The sequence below is a fragment of the Athene noctua genome, chromosome 15 (genome assembly GCF_965140245.1).
Source record: "Athene noctua chromosome 15, bAthNoc1.hap1.1, whole genome shotgun sequence".
Lineage (NCBI taxonomy): Eukaryota > Metazoa > Chordata > Aves > Strigiformes > Strigidae > Athene > Athene noctua.
Window position 1 is genome coordinate 15,053,834 of NC_134051.1, and position 15,228 is coordinate 15,069,061.

Consider the following 15,228-nt stretch of genomic DNA (forward strand, 5'->3'; position numbering starts at 1 on the left):
ATTCAAATATGCCTTCCCTAATGCACAAGGAACTTCAGGCTTAGGTATGGTCATGTGGATGACTGCTTTGCCATATGACTTAAGAAACACCTGTTAAGCCTTGCATGCTGAGGATAAGGCCCTTTCTTTGAAGTTCTTGTTAGTCCCCTACAGAAATACATCATACATTTATGCTGTTCCATGTAGACTTAGTTCTGCTCTGTGGCCTCATACTTTGCAACTGATGACTGTGCAGTTAAATGACCTGATCTGCTGTGGATCATGGAGACATACTCCCAACGGTGACACAGCTTCTTCTCTCCAGCTAGCAGACAACAGCCTTATGTCGAGACCCTTCCTCAATGCCAGAATTTGATATACAGGGAGGACACCTTGTCCCATGAAGGCCACTGCTCTTTCTTGATGCAGGAAGAGGAAAGCGGAGAGAAATTTGTGTATTATATTCTATTAACGCCCTATAATTCTAACAGCTGGATTTTTGACCAATACCTAGCTACTAGCTCCTATGCAAAGGGACTCAGTTGCTCTATGTGAACAAATAAAGCTTTGCAGAGAACTACACAGGGCAGCGCAGGGAAATCATCACAAACCCATTTTCTCTTCTTCTCCACATCCCAATGATAGTTAAGGAGTTTACCTGCACTCACACGCAACCTGTGAGATGGGAATCCCCTTTTGAAAAAACTCTGCTGGCTTCAGAAGTCTTGTAAAACTACTGCATTCCAGCCCGGCTGGAAGTAAGCAAGGTAAAGGACAGAGTGACAAGGGTGGCTGTCCTGGCTCCCTCACCCTTTAAAAGCTGGAAAATCTGGAGGTGAAGGGGGCCATGACCCCACCTGTAAGGAGTCGGGGATTTTTCCCCTCTTCCTGAGGAGAAACTATAAGGAAACTATCATGATATTTCCTTATCTGTGTGTCTCCCTCCTGTGGGGTTTCCAGAATTGGTTTTAGATAAGTTGTGAAATCTGCCCTGTCATTTCAGAAGGAGAGGGGGCAGGTACAGACTTGCTGGAGCTGGATGGCAGCAAAGGGCAGAGGTAGGTAGACTCCCTTGCCCTGTGTCTATACTGGCACCTGTAAGAAGTTATGTAGTCCAGGGGGAGCTGGCTCTGAGCCAGCCTACTCCGGCTTTCAGAAGGCATTAATCATTTTGACTTGATAATAGTCTAAATACAGCTACCCAGCTACTGATGGGCAAGCTCGAATCTACCTGCCATGGACATAACTTCTGATAGCAGGAGTCCCAGGCACCTGTATCAGCTGAAACATGCTGCCAGCGACTGGGAAAAAGCAAAAGAGCAGAGGTGTGTGTGGTGTAGATAAGCACACATAGACATGTGATGGGCTGATGACTCTTCCTATACCTGGTGAGACAATGGGAATATACTCAGGTAAGAGAGACCCAAAGCAGAGGTTGCTGAAGCTGTTTGGAAGGAATGATGGAAATATTTAACACTGGGGAAGTGATGCCTGTTCACTCATTATGATGTTGCTATACGAAATTTCCATGATTTTCCCTGAAATGGTGATTTGATACACTTTGAAGTCCTTACTTGGTAGGGCAAATGCATTTACTCATGGGACATAAAAATGGGTCTCATTTCATCGAAGGAGCTATAAGGTAATTCCTTTAACCATTTGTACATGGCAGATCCTGCTCCTCTTTCTACCTACGCTAGATAAGTCTTTCCATTTTCCTCCTAGAGTTACATAAACACCACAGTGCCTTCAGTACACTCCTGTAACGCATACATTGTGCTGAGTGGTTGACCCTCCAGACCAAAACTGATAAGCAGGTAGAAGACACCCTGAAAAAGCAGGCTCATCTGTACTGTTTATGTAGCCCACACTGAACTGAAGTGTTAAAGGTAACCTGAAGGACTTAGTCCAACTAGCTAGACCCTCAACAGCATGGCAAGTATAACCTTCAAGTTGCTCTAAATCAAAATGTGTCCTCTCAGCACATTGGTCAAGCCTAGTAAGTAAAACCAGTCCCTATCTATATTTTGCATTTCTGAAAGTGAAATTTTTCTCAGTAATTTTAGCTCTTTCCTGTGAGACAGTAACTAGAAGGCTGGTGGCTGTTTCTATCACAGAAAATACACAAAGTAGGCAGGGTAGTTTTTAAAAAACTCAAGAGTGTGGTGTCACAGACAGCTGAGAGTGTCCAGCAACTTCCCCCACAACTTGTACTTTCTCTCCAACCATCCCTGCTCCTGGGCCATGGAATTCCACCTCATCTTTTATGGTGGCTCTTGAACCCTTCCAGAGCCAAGACAACTTGCTGTCTTATGTAAAAAAAATAAATCCAGTCATGTCAAATTAAAGAGCTAAAATGGCTAAAAAAAAGCATCCAAGAAATGTCAGAACCGGTGCAGAACAGCAGTAGGAGTACACAAACATGTGAAGTGATCCACTTTGCTGCTTCTGTCACAAAAAGGGAATGGCCTTACTGATATGAAAAGCCTGCTGAAGAAAGGGTTGAGTGAAAAACTTTCTCTCCATTAATTCTCCAGTAAAGATAAGATAAAAATTTAAATGCTAAATTTAGATTTCATTGGGGGAAAAAAACCCAACCCAACACAGGCATAATTAATGCTGAGTATTTATAGAGTAAAATAAAAGACTGGCCAAGAGAAAAACATGCCAATGACTAATCCAAGAACATTTCAGGTTTATGGCGAACTGCATTAACAAGCAATACAGAATTAAGGTCTCAGTTTTCCTCAGAGATTTTTAAGGCAAAATTCCTGTTGCAGTTGCCACAAAAAGTTGACAGTGATTGCAAAACCGAATTCAAAAGAGACCTTAGAAGGATGAGAAATCCCCTTTGCACAAAAAGTAATGCAGGGGGTTGGAGGAAAACAGCTTATTTCATTTGCTTAGTTAATCTTCTGCATCAAGTCAGATTTAATTTGTGATTTCATGGGTAGGGCCATCAGATGTTTGAGTTCCAGAATCTAAGTTCTCCTCAGGGGAAGGGCTGCAACTGAATAAAAGCCGAAGCATCTGATCCAAAGGCCACTTGCAATGGAGAGAGTTTCCAATGATCTGTGGAGATTTAGACCTCAGAACAGGAAGAAACAGCAGTCTTTTCTGACTGCATGAAGAATCAAAGCCAACAGCAGGCACATGCAGGGACTGCCACAAGGCTTTGTCTGGATGACTCGTACATACAGACCATCACTGGTTCAAAGCAGACATACAAGACAATACTGAGTTCTTGGAAAAATGGGAAGGAGGAGGAAAAAAGGAGGGGGAAAAAGCAACAGTAACTTTTTTTACTTACTGGAATCCAAGGTCATCTTCACAGAAAATGTGGTTGGTTACTATAATTGGGAAAATAATTGTTGTAATCTGCCTGTTGGTAATTCCCTGAGAAGAAAGAGTAGGCTTTAGGCCACTATGCTCTTATTTTCTTGCACAGGAGCTGTTAAGTCCTTTCAACTTGCCACAGGATACTTTTTTAAAACTTTAGCTATCTCAGTGTCTGGGACATACCTGAGGTAAGACAGTAGCATCTGTGAGAGGAACCCCTCAAGGTAGTAGTTAGCATCTCACTGGAGGATGTTCTTCCTCACGTAGGGAAGTGAGGAGGTGTGGGCTGATGCCTGAGCCTGCTGTGCTTTGGTTATTCCTTCTGGCTGAAGAAGATAGCATAGATTTTATGAGGGCCAGAGGGGGAACAAAATGAGCTATAACCCATTCCCTCCTGTTAGTTCTAACTTAGCAAGGCAACTGCTCTGTCATAATATGGTCCTACATCATTTCAATGCAACTGAATCAGTCCTTGTAGGGCTGGGGCAGGGCAAATTAACTTTTTTGCTGAGTAGTAGTGTGCTTCTGTGACACAAAGATCCTTGCTGGGATCACAGATGTGTCTGTGTTTCTCTTGTAGCAGAACTTGGTACATACCAGTGCTTTCTAAAGGTGCTCCAGGTGTAGCACACGCAGTACCAAACAGCTCAGTCCTCCTAGAAAACACCAAAGGAATACAAACCAGGGATTTACTTGTGCCCATACATTTGCAAAAAATGACAGCTCAATCTGTACTAGAAGCAAGCGGTGACCTACAAATCTGAAATGAGCTAGGATACCATGGTATCTCAGCAAAATGTTCCTAGCCACAGTTCTGGAGAAATGACTACTCAGCTAGTGAAAATATTTTACATTATTTTGCACAGCTATTGTAAATATGCTCAGAAACGTTTGAAGAGAAACATGCAACATGGCATATGCATGTTGACATCAGTTCCAGTGACATATCCTCTGCATGACTGAATTGTCCTGACAATACTGTAACAGCAAAGGCTGCTAGAATAGTTGTTTTTAAAAGAAGTACAGGAGGTCAGCTCAACATAAGAGATGACTGTAACTTTCAGTAAAGCACCTGTTTAGTGAACTGAGCCTGGGATATGTTGTTCTTTTGTAGTTCAAAGGGAGCACCTCTCTGTGCCGTTTGGCTTTTAACACCGTCCCTCCATGTGATTAAAGAAAGCCACAAGAAAGAAGTTTCTACATTATTATCTCTTCCTGGAAAACAAACCTGACTGTTTCCCCGAAGTTTGCTGGTACAAAATTATGCAGCTTTAAAGACAGCCAGACGTTTCGGCTGCACATCCACTTGCCTTCCTTGCAGTTGTCATTATCTCTGTTTTACTTTACCTGGAACTTAACAATCCCTCACTCCCTTTCCTCCTAGAGTTTCAGTAAGTCTTCAAAACGAAAATCAATAGTGTTCCTTTTACTCCAAGGTGCAGCCTTTCAGATAAACACGTAATATTGTGCAGCAGCTGCTTGGAGCCTGTGCAGCAGAAATAGCCCTTAGATGAAGTTTCCAGTAAAGTACCTGCCTTTTTCTAGCATATCACTGTTTACTTGTAATATTGGTTTAGATCAACATTGGGTTTCTATCAAGGGATTCAAGTGACATGTTAGTGGCATGGTTAAGAAAACTCAGAAAAGTGGGTTTTTTAAAAATTACTTCACCTTAGAGACTCTAAACAAACAATGATCTTAGGAGTCAATGGATTTCATTCCTGTCAAATGGCCATTGAATTAAAACAAAATAATCGCAAGCCTCTCATAACTGCATGTGTAATTTCAGTTTCTGTTTTGTTATTAACAGGCTTGTAAATGGATTATAGTAATCCTTCTTTTTTAAGAAGCTTGTAATCATGACAGATACATGAGAGGCCTCAGGAAACCCCCCTCCCTCTTCCCCCAGAAGTGTCAGGTTTGAGAGGAAGAGCCGGCATTGCAAAAGTCTGGACATAATTTAACCAATTTTCTCAGTAGATAGGGTCAGAACCTCACCCGCTAAAGATTCAGGGTAGTCTCCCTGATGCAACTGGAGCTGTGCAGATGGGTGGCTTGATTCTTCCCTGGAAATACACAGCATGAACTCAAAGAACTGAGCACCGAAAGTGAATGTGCTACTGCTGATAGTTCTCATAATCCAAATTAACTGAAATATCAACTGACTTCAGAGACAAGCCAGGTTTCTGTTAGTATTGTGGAAGAGTTGATTGATGAATAAAACTTCTAAAGAGTTCACAGTATAAGTGACACATGGAAAAGCTGAAAGTGGCGTATTCTTAGAAATATGATGACAGAGCTGGGGGGAGTAAATTGTGGGCAAAGAACTGCAGCAAGGCAAATTGTTACATTTGGTTTGTCTTGCATCTTTTTTTAAAATAAAATTTAACTCATCTGCTTTGTGAAATGTTACATGTATATTTAGGCTACAAATAGGGTGATGGCTTTGTGGTATATTGTGGTACCATAATATAAATGCCGCTAGTTGCCCCTCTGCTCTGTCCACATAAGACATACATAGGCATAACTGCCCCTTGCCCTGTCCATAACACAAAATTCACCCAGCTAAATATTTCCTTTTTTCCTCACCACCAGCAAATGTGGACTGATTAAGTTTTACTTGCCTCATCTGTCATAATCACAGAGTGAACTGTCAAGAGCAGAAATAGCAGCTGAAGATGGGAGTTTTCATCTGTAAAAGATCCAAAACTTTCCTTTAAGAGGGAAAGAGGATCTCTTCTCGTAAGAATAATTGAATTTTAACACTTCCACAACACAGTTTATGATTAAACTATTTTGGTTAATTGTTTTAACTTTCCTTCTCTTTTCCCTCAGAGGCTTTTGCTGTTGTGTAGAGGAAACCTAGGTTTATAAGCAGAGAGATAAAAATATGAAGAGCAAAACCAGCTAAAATTTACAGTGAAACAGTTTGGCCAAGAGGCCACCTTCCAATACTGACAGACACCCCAAAATCTTCACCATCATTCCCTGGCTAAAGAATGCTCTCATTCAGGAACCTGTACTGTAAAGAGTCCTGAAGACAACTTTGTGTCCAATGAGGGTCCCAAACCCCAGTGAAACTTGTCCTTACTGGGACACTTCAGGACTGCACAGAGTCACATAATGTCAACAAAACTGAGGCCTGGTGAGAGTTTGGTTGCAGATTTTAGACACAGCTGTCAGGCCTGTAGGGTTGATAAGTAAGGGAAAAATACATATTGATCTTGGTCAGAGAAGTGGTACGTGGGCTTTCTTTTTCCTTTAGAGCGCAGTCATGTTCTACAGGAATGGTCCAGCTGAAGGGGAATGAGAGCTTTCCTGCAGCTGTGTCATGATCTCCTTATGACCCTCCTTATTGCCTACATGAAGGATCAGACAGGAGCTGTGTCAGTCAGCTTGGATTTTAAGATTTCTTCCTCCACATACACCCAGGCTGGTCTTCCCCCATTCCAGGGACCTACAACTGGCTTTGTCTCAACCCCTTCCTGCTCACAGTTCCTTCCTGTGCAAGCAGATACCCTCATCATGCTGGCACTACTGCTGGGAGATACCAGCACTCTCAAACAACAGCAGCTATGACTACATTACCTGGACTACATTTTCTTCCTTCCTCCCCTCCATCCTTCCTTTTGGCAGCCACAAGCATCCTGGATCTCTGTTTATCTCCTATTATGGTGCTGCTTGGCTGCCTAGGTAATACCTGCTATTTTACTGTGCTTTCAGTGACTTCTGTGGGAAGGAATGACAGACCAGAAGCAAGTGTCCTGCAGGCTAAATCTCACTCACAAGTGCCTTTACTATTGTAGTAATATATCTGTAAGTCTAGAGGAACAAGACTATCCCAGATACGGTGTCCAGGGAGAGTGCAATCACTTCAAATCATCTTTGCCAAGCAGATGGGAGAGGGTTTGGGCAATAGCCTTGAGACAAGAGAAACAAACAGAAAACTTCTCTTTAGCCTACGTATAGGCTCATTGTATGATCCCATATCAGAAATACATAAAGCTAGAGATTATGCAGGAACAAGTCAGTTAGTTGTCTGTTCATTCAAACCAGTGATTTACTCTACAATGCCCACAACCCATTAGAGACAGAATAGCTTAATTGAAAACAATATGGTGAGAGAATGATTTAGCCCAGAAGTATGTGGCTGATGAGCAGGAGTTCCAGGTCCTAAAACAGCTCCATTAAAGCTCAGTAAACTCAGCAAGCATCTCTCTGTGTCGATTTCTGCAAAACACAAGACTCTAAAGCCACCTCAGCTGGCAGCTTTCTACAACTCTCATGATCACTGAGAGCACTGATTGACAGAAATACTGGTTTTCCTCAAAATCCAGGGGGATTTTGAAGCACATCGAGACATATGGCACTTTCCTTTAAGCAATAACCTCATTGCAAATTACTGACATGCCGAGAATCCCCCCTCTGTTCAGGAAATAAGTGCAACACAGAAAGTAACAAAGTACATCCCGGTATTCTGCAGCCTAGTCTGACTGGGGCAGAGCGGAAAGGCTTTTTGATGGAAGCTTTTAACATACAGATTCTAAGCTGAAGTCTTTAACCAGGACTTGAGTTCAGCCTTCTCCAGACACAGCTATTTTCAGCACACAACCAAAATTCATACCTCACTGAAGGATTCTATCCAGTGCACTTCAAAGTCTGAGCATTTTGAATAAGTACCAACTTTATTAACGTTCAAAAGTAGTTTACATTTGACTTACATTTCACTTCTTTCCTATATTCAAATTCCCTGTTCTCATTATCACTTCTAGTTAACCCTTAGCCATTTCTAGAGATCTATATATTCACTAGTCGGAGAGAGGAAATTTTGGACTTAAACACCAGAACTAGTCAGTAATGGAACAAGGGTTTGTTTTATGACCAGAAAAAGCTAGACTAGAAAAAACATATCCTCTGTGGTACTGACTCAGTGTGATGAAAAGCATCAGTAGATAGTATTGTTTTTCTCAGGTCATTGCCTGACAGGCTAATTCAATGCTTCAATGGAAATTGCAGGAATTGGCAACAGCTGGAAACATGATCCACATCTTAGCAACAGATAACAAGGTTCAAAGGCAGATTACATGCCTATATATTGACTGAGTATAGGAAGGAGGAAATAATTTATTAATTTTTAGAGAACAAAGCATTTCATTCAAGCCCTGTTACCAGGAATATTGAAAAATGTATTGCTGCAATGCCTTAGTGCTGAGCCCTTCAGAATTTATGCCACCCAACCTATTTTGGAACAGGAAGTTATCCACTCACATTACACCTCATGCACTGTCTCCTATGCAAATTCTTCAGCCAGGTGGATACCTAAACCACCCAGCAGCCATTTAGCCAAACCAGCTGGTTGATGAGATGCAGAGGGTATGGTAAGTGGTGCTAACTCTGGTTCTCTGCTCATTCAGATGTGCCTCTACCAGCTGTGGGTTGAAACGCCTCTTGACTAGAGGTCCTTTTCCTAAACAAATCCTCCTGATGTAGTAAATATTAACCAACAATTAGGACAAATAGTCTGGTGGAGAGATTAATGAAAAATAGAAGAGTAAGCAAAGAAGAATTCAGCTTCACCAAAGGAAAAAATAATTCAATACCATTGAGCTTAACTAGCTTGGGAAAATATCCAAGAGGAATAACCCTTATCTAGTAGTTAAAATTATTAGAAAAAGCAGCAGGAAGCATACTGGAGAGAAGGGGAAATCCTGCTGCTATGCCAGAGTCAAGTTGAACATCATTTCTATTTTCACTCTAGGTTGCACACTGTGTCATTCACTCCTACTGACACATACACCTCCAGTTAGCTACAAGATCACATTAAACAGAAAACATGCACAAAGTCTAGCTCTAGTAAATCACAAACTGAAATAACTCACATGGTAAATACTCCTATTCACAGCTTCCTGAATATGTTTAATATAGGGGGATATTTATACTTGTATCTGACAGATCTGAATTTCTTAGCTTGCTTATACTTCCTTTGGAAAAAGCTATATTTATAACAGCTTTTTATAGAACATAGTCAATGAAACTAATATACAATACTTTTAGCTAACTTATATCTAAAAGGACACTGCTTTAATATTTTAAGAGCAGGGGAAATGCACATAGGTCCAGAGAACAGAAAAATAAATGTTTGAAGAGGCTGATAATATGAAAAAGGGAAGATCTGAGTTTGGAGTGTCTGCAGTGAACCCCAGAGCAAAACCTAGAGAGGACTGAAAGAGAGTATCATCCAGATATGATCAAATAGGGGTGAGAAGGAAATAAGAAAGAAGGTGCAGAAAAAGCTGAACTACAAGGTAAGGAAGAAGCAGCTTCCAGAAACATAGCCATTGTAAAGCTATTATCCCTAGTTTACTTCGGCATTTTTACGAGATACAATTTGGTCTGAGATGAGAAGGAATCTGATATCAGTAAGATGTCCTATCTATGAACCCTACAAGGACTCCTATTCTTCTGCATTTATTTTAGTATAAACAGTTTCTTATTATTCTAAAAATGGTCTTTATTTGTTTTAGTATAAAAGAAGAATGTATGCCACAGAGTCCTGGAAGAAGGTTAACATAACAGAACTTTTCTGTCACTGGGGCCCCAACTTAAAAGGGCACAGGCACTTGAACAGCCCTTGGGCTGGGTATTAGGTAAGTGACATTTTAAAGATTCTGGTGGAGAAAATCTTATTGAATATCAGAGTGCAATTAAATGGATTTCTGAAATGCTATGTTGGGTTGCTCTGAACTGTATCAGCAGCCAATGTGTATGCATCTAGCAGGACTTTAAAGCACATTTCACACAGTAAACCTGCTGAGGTTAACTCAGTGACATCTGCTGAACACGCTCTGCAATTAAACAAGCAAGAGATTGCCAAAAGTCATATAGGTAGCAAAACATTTTCTTCTCCTTTTAGACATGTCCTTTTTCATCACAGTAGCCACTGCTTAGGGTAGTCATCTGCCTGATCTGCATTTGGAACAGATTGACTACAGACCTGTTAGCTGACATCAGAAACACCATCTAATCATCTGATGCTGCGGGCCTCCCTTCATTATAACCCTGTAATCATGAACAGGGACTTGTGCCTTTCGATGGACACTGGTCTCTATTCTAGAACACGATGCAGAAACTAAAAGGGGTAATAACACTTCATACTTACGAATGCCTCTTATGCAAGTATGCTTCTGCTTGAGAACAGCTTTTCCCTTCAAACTTTTGGTAACAATTTGTTTAAACTACAAAGAGAGGGCTTTATACATGCAAAATAAAGATATGATCTTTGGAAAAAAAAACCCCGTTTATTTTCCCACACCCTGGGCAGCTGCAAGATCCTTGTTATTAATATTATTACTGACCTTTCTATGTACTTCACTTTCAGACTCAATCACTCCTGGGGAATACCTTGTTTTAACTGGCTAGCATCAACCTGAACCCCAATTTTTTCTCAGTGCTTCTCACTCCTGTGTCCCACTCCTAACTGTGGCAGAGACTGTTATTCAAAGAACATTTTCTTCACTGCCCGCAGGGCTGCATATCTGCATCAGCGTGGAACTGATCTTCGTCATAAAGGCTTATGGTGCCAATTCAAAGCTGTTTGCACATCTGTTTACGACAGCATTCCATATGTCCTCTTTCAAGGTGATCCAGAAAATCCCAGAAACTGAAGAGTACTGGGTAGCCACCAGCTGTCCTAGTGATCTTCCAGGAAACACAGATTGTTCCCAGGTTACGTATTGCTTGGTTGGCACTAACAAGAATTTCAATCAGAAGAGTATGCTCTGTGCAGGCAACAGCAGCTTACTAGATGTTACAGCACTCTCAAGAGATAAGTTTAAAGATATCATATGCACTGCGTGCTAAATGATTTAGTCAAATGTCTTGCAGGGAACTGTTGATGTATTCTCTTACAGTAATATTTCCTGGGAAAAACAGCTGGCAATTCAGAACAGAACACTCCAAGGCTCTTTCCATGTGTCAGCTGAAGCTTTGCTAGTAGCATAGGGAGTAGGAGTTAACTGATATTCATATTTAGAGCATGTTTCCACGTAATTAAACAACTCTATAAAGGAAAGGCATCTGTGAGTATTAGCAGAGTAAATTCTGCAAGCAGGGCTAACTATTAGGAGTTAAAACTGAACCCACAAGCTCAAATGTAACTGGAGAAAGCACTCTAACAGACAGCCTGTCCTGGTGCCCACTCCCAAATGATGTAAGGAAAACTCAGACACTGCAATCTCAAATTTAGGCAGTCCTTGCTGGTTTCAGACTACGTCCTCTTCTCTCACACACATTTTTAGTGTGTGCAACTGCCATATCTGATGACATGGAAAATATATCTTCTGCATCATCTTCTCCTTTAGCTTGGAAGCACTTGAACTAGCCAGCTGAACAGAACTATAAGCAGCTTCTCTGCACTACGATTGCTTTTCTGGTCCTTGCTGTTCTGTGTTGGCTTTTTGCTCAGGTGATGGGAAGGAAGTGAAAGGAGATGAAGAAAGGATGTAAACAAAGGGGTTTGCACTGAGAAGCTGTTTTCTCATGCATTGGTTTTTTTCACACCATCACAGCATGAAATTTTTTCCAGCAGCACACTTTGAAAGTTGTAAATCTTTGGACTAACAAGGATCAAAGTTCCTGTAGATACCTAACTGACAAGGTTAGAAATGCTATCCCATAATACACTGCACAACATCAGAACCATCACATCTTATTTAAATGCTGATGCTCTGACAGGTAGAAGCCATTTTCATACCTGTGGTCTAACATACGTGAGCTAGACTGCAGATTGCTAAAACAGCACAGCACCTGCTAACTGTGGGCACTTTGAACTGTGCAGCTCTCCTGCCTTTCAGGAAAAGGTGAAAGAGCAGGGAGCCCCTGCATATGCCTCTACAGCGAGCAGATGTATGAAGTTGTCACCATAATGATGACTGAGCAGAATCTTTCCCTTGGGTACCTCCTGTACCAAAAGCCAGAAGTATATAAGAAAACTAATAACTAGATATCCTGTTATGTCATCTGTTGTGCATGGAACTGAACATGTGGGTTTTGTTTTGTTGGTTTTTTGGGTTTTTTTTAAGGACATCACCAGCATCTCAATTTAGAGGCTGTAAACCCAGTAAATCACTCAAACTGAGGATGAAGAGTCCTTCCCTTTATAAGTGAGGATATTCCTGTGGGGAAATCATGCACGGTAGAATCCAACCTAGCAGAGAACTGCATGGAAAAAGAAGAGTTTGGTAAAGCTGTGGGATGAAAAAAATTAAGAATATAAATGTTGTTGGGTAAAAGTCACCATGGATAAAAATAGCAGAATGGTTTCAATTGTGCTAATCTGCACTTCATTAATCGTGCAAAAGCAAGCACAGCTGCATCTGGTGACCTCAGATCTGAGATGCAATTAAAAAAATGGGATAAAGCAAACAGCAAGAGAGAAAATAGCATGAGGTGACCTTGACGTGTCTTAACATTCAACAAAACAGAGAAGGCTCAGGAATGCTCAAAATCTCTGAATTGGACCCTACAAATTGATAGGACTGCGTAAAAATGTGAACCTTCACAGTTAACTTTGCATCCTGCTGGCAAACAATTTTTTTGGTCTGGAGTCTCAGACTTTATTGTTTGTATTTGCCAGCTTTTTCTCCTTGAAAAAAAACTTGGTTTTGTTTGGGGGATTTGTTTGTTTGGTTTTGAGAACATACTGAGAATTTTATATGACTAAATATTATTAATCCATAATTAAACTGACTGATCTGGTAACACTGCCAAAGCCACAGCATCAGGCAGGCCTTCTGCTGAGCATTCTGCTCAGTCCTTCAACCATGCTTGTGCTTTGTCTGTGTTCAGGTACTCTTGCCCAACCGCAGTGCTCTGGGCACTATGTGACCTGTTGATGCTTCCAGCTGACCTACCCTCACCTTTCCTCAAGGAGACAAGAACCAAGGGGCAAACCTTGGCCAGTTTGGTGCTTACCACCTCTCCTACCTGCCACAGCTTGGAGGGCTGTTCTGATGCAGTGAACCTTTCTAGTGTTCTCCTGTAGAGAGGACAGAAAAGTGCTGCTAAGCAAAGAGGAAAGCACTCGACATCCTCTGTTGATCTCTTCCCCAAAACAGCAGCAGCCCTCTGGGAAGAAAGGGGTTAGCTGCTCTCTGAATGAAGGAAGCTATGGCCTGTAAAGAGAGGGGTCTTAAACTCCAGCTCTGATCCCTGTGGCTGCAGATGTTGGACCAGCCCTTGCCAATTAAAGAAATGACACAACTTCCTATTGCAAAAGAGTCCAAAGGTTAAAAAAGAAGGCAAAAGTAAGATAGGATAACAGCACTACACAAAGCCAAATCCTGCTGTAGCCAAATTAAGATTTAACCAAGTTATAGTCTTCAGTAAAATCACAACATTATTCCACTTTACAGATTGATAAGTGACTTGCTCAAGTCATCTGTTAGGTCAATAGTAGAATAAAAGTGAGGTATTGATTAAATATAGTCACAAATCTGGACACTAAAGCATCTAGGTGTGTTTCATCTCAACCTAAAGCATAATCTAGGATAATCTAAAACACTTTGGGGCATTTGTGTCCTCAAAATGCTTATTTCTCTCCACTAAGGAGATCTTAGGGTACAAACATCCATGCTGATAAGTAGCTAATGGCTGGGAAGGGGAATCCCACCTCTGCTCTCCTGTATCCCAGTGTCCAGTGGTCTCTCCTACCCCAGAAGCAGGCACTGTGTGCCAGCTCTTTCAACTGCATGTTTTGAGAAGGAGAAAGGAAGAAAAAAAAAAAAAAAAAAAGAAAAAATGGGGATAGGAAGAGGGAAGCCACTTCCAAAAAGAAAACAAAGAATCAATTAACTGAAGGAAAAAGTAAAGAAAAATTAGCCTGAGGAAAACTTGGCCTCTGGAAAACAATGGACCAGGAAGAATAAGAAAAACATGGGTAGGAGAGGCATATGGTTTACTTCAGTCTTTGTGTTAGAACATGTGATTTATATGAATTTGAATTTCCTTTCAAGAGCAACTGCTATTCCTAACACTGCCCTCTCTTCTGAGAAGTTTTCTGAGCTCATGGCAAAGATGTGCCAGCATCCTGATCCTTAGGTGGCCCCTCCAGATATTGAAGGTCCCTTGTTTTCCTTGGAATTAAGGTATACACAGAGCTACCTGCTCTCTGCTGCAGCTGGTACACACAAACATCCCTTCAGGTGATCTGATCAGCTCCTGGCTTGACATATCATCTGGCAGATCCTCAGCAACTAGTCTTTGCATTTTGGGGAGGAGGGAAGAATATTTTGCTTCTACAGGGATTAAAACTGAAGTCTGGAATGAGAAATTCAGTTCCCTTTTTCTTAAAACCTTGAGGTCTCAGTTGTGCATCAGTTATGACAACACTGGGCCCCAAGAGGAGGAGGCCTAGGATAAGCCACAAACGAGCAGGGAGCAGCACAACTGATACACCAGCACAGCTGTTAGTGCTCTGCAAGGAAGTCTTCCCTGCACACTGCTGGAACACAGTCAGAAAAACATGGCACAAGTAGTTCAGGGTCCTTCCACTACTGGCATTCTGTCAGAGGACACCATTTCGATAATTAGCTGAAAGCAATTTTATTATTGCCCTGTAGCATACTGCTGTGGGTGTCTGCCTAAGTCACAAGCTACCTTCACTGATCACATGTACAGGCAGGCTTAAGCAAGACTAAGAGAGGATGTTGTAAACCTCCTGTTCCTTGACTCCTTCTCAAGCTTGTTTGCTCTGTTGTATCCTGCTCTCTTCCCCTGCGCTCCTGCTTTCACCATTATTGCTAATTTAGTTTGTAATGTCAGTTCTCTCTTAACTGCTGCTTTTTTTTAAAAAAAATTATTTAATTAGAAAAGAAAATAAGTTAAAAAAAAACCCAGCCCTTGGAACTGCTG

At 41.4% G+C, this 15,228-nt stretch overlaps 1 long non-coding RNA gene across 1 annotated transcript in view; it reads right to left on the minus strand.

The window, feature by feature from the left end:
* Positions 1-3,548: 3,548 nt before the first annotated feature.
* The window catches only part of LOC141966657 (uncharacterized), a 30,497-nt gene continuing 18,817 nt past the window's right edge, over positions 3,549-15,228 (minus strand). The window contains exons 2-3 of the long non-coding RNA XR_012634608.1: positions 3,916-3,974; positions 3,549-3,644 (exon numbers count right to left, since the gene is read on the minus strand). This is a non-coding gene — a long non-coding RNA (uncharacterized LOC141966657). The remainder of the gene's footprint in view (positions 3,645-3,915; positions 3,975-15,228) is intronic.